The sequence below is a fragment of the Macrobrachium nipponense genome, chromosome 44 (assembly GCF_015104395.2).
Source record: "Macrobrachium nipponense isolate FS-2020 chromosome 44, ASM1510439v2, whole genome shotgun sequence".
NCBI lineage: Eukaryota > Metazoa > Arthropoda > Malacostraca > Decapoda > Palaemonidae > Macrobrachium > Macrobrachium nipponense.
In genome coordinates, this window is record NC_087221.1 from 32,908,532 (window position 1) to 32,913,531 (window position 5,000).

The following is a 5,000-nucleotide window of genomic DNA, read 5'->3' on the forward strand; positions in this document are numbered from 1 at the left end:
TGTATATATATAGACGTATATATAAAAAGCATTTTTTGTCTGTTTGTTTGTCCCCTATGCGTGCCATGACTATGAAAGCTAGGGCTACCAAATTTTCACCATCGACCCTCCTCCCCCTCCCCCACCCAGATGGTTTTAGTCAAAATCCAAAATTCGAGGGCCGTTTCTAAGGGGGTCATAACCCTCTGTCATAACCCCTCTTTTTCATACCCCCTCATTTTTTAACAACTTTCGGAGTTGACAGCTTGGTCTACCAGATATTCTCCATAGACTCCCATCCCCTCCAGGAGGCCTCGCTATGAAAATCTTTCCCGAGCAACCTGTCGCAACGTGTATGCGCCTGCCGTCGGCCCGCGATGCCTGAGTGAGTCGGTCAGTGGCGCAATAGCATTGGCTGGGAAAAGATGTACATCCAGGTTGTTTCGATAACACGTCCGAAGGATGGGTACATCGTACAGTGTGTATATATATATATATATATATATATATATATATATATATATATATATATATATATTACCTGTTCCATGTTGAACACTGCTTCTAATGTTTATATAAATAATTTTTTTTGGGTGGAGAGCGTGGTAAACCCCTCTTAATGGGCCTTAGTTTAGCACTTGAGGGGATGCCATAGCTTGACCTTGTGAGTAAAAACGAAAAATTCTCAAGTCAACGGAAAATTAAGCAGAGAATTTCCATCTTAGCATTAAAAGTGAACGAGACACACACACACACACATATTTATATATAATATATATATATATATATATATATATATATATATATATATATATATATATATATATATATATATATATATATATATATATATATATATATATATATATATATATATATATATATGAGAGAGAGAGATAGATGGAGAGGGAGATAGAGAGAGAGGAGAGAGAGAGAGAGAGAGAGAGAGAGAGATTAAATTCTCGAAGAGACCAGCAAGGAAGAAAGAGCACCCACAGCAAAGATAGATCTCAGGCTGGGTTTTTTTTTTTTTTTTTTCGCCCCCACACGTCCAGGTGCAACCGTTTGCAGTTTTGCATACGGATTCATTCTCACAATCTTTCAATCTTGGTCTATGGCTTTTATTCAAGCTCCCTTTTATTTTTTTCTCTCGCTCTCAAGACGTGCGTGTTCAGCCATCTGTGTGACAGTGGACGTTCTTAGGTGGTCATTAGAGATGGAATCTTCGCCATTTGTTGTAAATCGGGGGTCTATCTTGACTAATAAAATCAAGGGGGCAATTTATTTCGTCCGATGATGCGGACGAATCTTAATTCGCCAGCACGAGGTGTGTGGCTGGGCTCTCTCTCTCTCTCTCTCTCTCTCTCTCTCTCTCTCTCTCTCTGAAATACGCACACTCAGACCGCAGCTGAATTGTGGGGCAAAAAATGATCGGCAGGATGGATATTCAGGGATTTTATTTTTGTAAAGTTGTAAATATCTTGGAACTATTTATTAGTCGAGAAGCTTTTTACTAGGGGTTGGTGAAAGATATTTCACACACACACACATATATATAGTGTATATATATATATAGATTGTTAACCGTAACCATTCTAAATATGTTTAACATTCGTCGTCATTGCCCCTAACTGAACAGTCTTTAAAGACACGTTGCATGGTGATGGATTGGAGAGACAGCCCGATAGACAGAATGAGTAAAAACCTCATTTCATTAAAAAAAAAAAGTTTTGTTGGTCTTGATATGATACTGTATGGGCCGTGGCCCATGAAACTCTCAGCCGGCTGTGGTGGCCTGTGTTGTTGCGTTGCCAGAAGCGCGATCATGGCTACATTTAACCTTAAAGCAAATAAAAACCTCTGAGACTAGAGGGCTGCAGTTGGATGCGTTTGATTATTGGAGAGTGACTGGTCAGCATATCAATTTGCAGTAGTTTTTAAGATCTGAGGGAAGACAAGAAGTGCGCTCGGACAGACGAATAGTAGCCATCTCAGTAGTTTTATTTTACAGAAAACCAAAAAGACTAATGACGAGAGCTGCCATTGAAGTAAGAAAATTTTGGAACAACCTCGTTGGCATTGCATGTAATCAACTTACTGCTGCATGATATTTATGTAACACTTTCTATACTTACAGAAGATTTTAGCTCATCCTTTAAAAAAAATAAATAAAAAGGCTGGATGAAGAATGCTCTAGAAAACTTTGTTCTAAGAACAAAGGCTCAGGAATAGCCCTTAGAACAAAGAACCCAGAACTCTTTTATATATATATTCTTTTTTTCATTTACATTGTGGTGATGACTTTGCTTTCATAGTTCTATATATAACAAGCAAACTCGAATCCTTTCGATAAAAAGATAGATTATACTTGAGTAGAGGATTGTTACAGAGGCAGTTGATGATGGGAAAAAATTCGAATAAGTCTGGCACATTGTGTGTTGTTCATTTGTGGTCAAGTTACTTGATTCATTTATGTTTCCCAAGTAAAACGTCTGCGGTATTTTGTCCATAGTGGTGTAGTTAGGATCTCTCTCTCTCTCTCTCTTCTCTCTCTCTCTCTCTCTCTCTCTCTCTCACACATATATATATATACATTACGCTACAAATGTCGTTCAATATCCAATTCGCGCTACTTCGGGAATATCACCGAAGGGGAACTGTAAGTGATAAATAGTTTGGCATCTAAGTGAGTCGAACACTCGACAGTACGAATCAAACGACTTCCAGTCGACGTTCTAAACCATTGTTGATAGTCGAGTGGTTTTGAGCGTCGACGGGGGAAAGGGGATTATTGTTTAAATTATGTATATTTACCTTTTCTACGAAGCATTAGAAACGCAGTTAGTTATTTTTTAATACCTTTTCTAGGAAGCGTTAAGAACGCAATTAGTTATTCTTACCTATTCTAGGTAGAATAGAAGCGCAATTAGTTACTTTTTAACTTTTTCTAGGAAGTATTAAAAACACAATTAGTTATTTTTTACGTTTTCTAGAAAGTATTAGAAATGCAATTAGTTTTTTATACCTTTTCAAGGAAGTATTAGAAACGCAATTAGTTAATTTTTGCCTTTTTTAGGAAGTATTAAAAGCGCAATTAGTTATTTTTACCTTTTCTAGGCAGTATTAGAAATGCAATTACTTATTTTTTTTACCTTTTCTAGAAAGTATTAGAAATGCAATTATTTCTTTTTTTTACCTGTTCAAAGAAGTATTAGTAACGTAGTTAGTTATTTTTTTACCTTTTCTGGGAAGTATTAGAAACGCAATTAGTTATTTTTCTCATATTCAAGAAAGTATTAGTAACACAATTAGTTATTTTTTACCTTTTCTAGGAAGTATTAGAAGCGCAAATAATTATTTTTTTAACTTTTCTAGGAAATATTAGAAACGTAATTAGTTATTTTCTTCTTTTTCTAGGAAGTATTAGGAACGCAGTAGGTTATTTTTGTATCTTTTCAAGGGAGTGTTAGAAATGCAATTAGTTATTTTTTACCTTTTCTAGGAAGCATTAGAAACGCAATAGGTTACTTTTGTACATTTTCCAGGAAGTATTAAAAATCCCATTAGTTTTTTCATTTTTTTTACTTTTACCTTTTCAAGGAAGTATTAGAAATGCAATTTTTTTTCTTCTAGGAAGTATCAGAAACGCAGCTGACCCACTCGGCAATTCTTAAATATTAAAATTCTTAAAATTCTCGAGAAAAACTTTTGTATTACACAAAGTCAGTTCGACCTGTTTTCTAATCTTCAGTTCGCATTATTCATTTCCGCAAGTCCGAGGAGCGGCGTCTTCTTTTCACTTCAAAAAATAAATAAAGAACTTTTCGAACTAATAACTAAAAAAAAAAAAAAAACTCATTAATTTTTCAACCGGTGCTTGGGAGTCTTGGAAAAGCCAGACAGATTTGTTAAGATCTTTCAGACCCACAGTGCTTCTTGTCGGTAACTAATATATATATATATATATATATATATATATATATATATATATATATATATATATATATATATATATATAAGCTGGCATAGCACGCGATATCGATACCAGGAGCTAAAAATGTCATAACCTTAACAAAAAGGTCTCCAAAATGTATTCCCGTTTACAAAAAGAAAAAAATAGCAGTAGAAGAAAACAGAACCACGTAAACGTTTTTGAAGAACGTTTGGCGTCAGCAAATGTCATTATTATTCCATCTGCTCCGGGTGCCAACAGAACGCTCCCCAGATCGGGCTGATTTACATTTGACTACCGCCATTAGCTGCTAGTTCTAATAAATCGTAGCCCTATCGGATGATCAAGGGCTTTATGGTCATTCACGTGTGTCGAGTCTGACGCCTGTGAACGAGACGAGCGGGGATAGAGAGAGAGAGAGAGAGAGAGAGAGAGAGAGAGAGAGAGAGAGAGAGAGAGAGAGATTCTATATGAAGATGGAAGCTGTGAGTGCACATGTCTGGCTGTATATATAATATATATATATATATATATATATATATATATATATATATATATATAGATATAGAGAGAGGAGAGAGAGAGAGAGAGAGAGAGAGAGAGAGAGAGAGAGAGCGATTCTATATGAAGATGGGAACTGTGAGTGCACATGTTTGGGTGAGTACATTGCGTGGAGAATACACTTTTTTTCCCACTGGGAAGATAGGTGGACTTGTTGTCTTTATTATTCATTTTCTTAACCAGTGACCATCCCACTACTGACCTTTGATGTTCTTGGAATTGGAATATACAATTTATGCCATGAGGTCATTCAGCGTTGAAACGGAATTTGAAAGCAAAAAGGGTTTAAAACAATTGTCAGGAGAGGGTGAAGATTCAGATGGAAGAAAGAAAACATGAACGGAGGTACCGTAAAGGAATGAAAGGGGTTGCTGATAGGGCCCTGAGGGACGCTGCAAAGAACCTTAAATGATGCCTACAGTGGACTGCGGAAGGTACACTGACGGCACTACTTCCCCACGGAGACCTGGAAACTGCTGTGTAGATCTACGTATAGTTGCAGTGAAAG

General features: G+C 36.3%; 1 protein-coding gene across 6 annotated transcripts in view; it reads left to right on the plus strand.

Annotated features, from left to right (window-relative positions):
- The window catches only part of LOC135204157 (uncharacterized), a 740,069-nt gene that overhangs the window by 118,862 nt on the left and 616,207 nt on the right, over positions 1 to 5,000 (plus strand). The gene's annotated exons all lie outside the window — the stretch shown is intronic.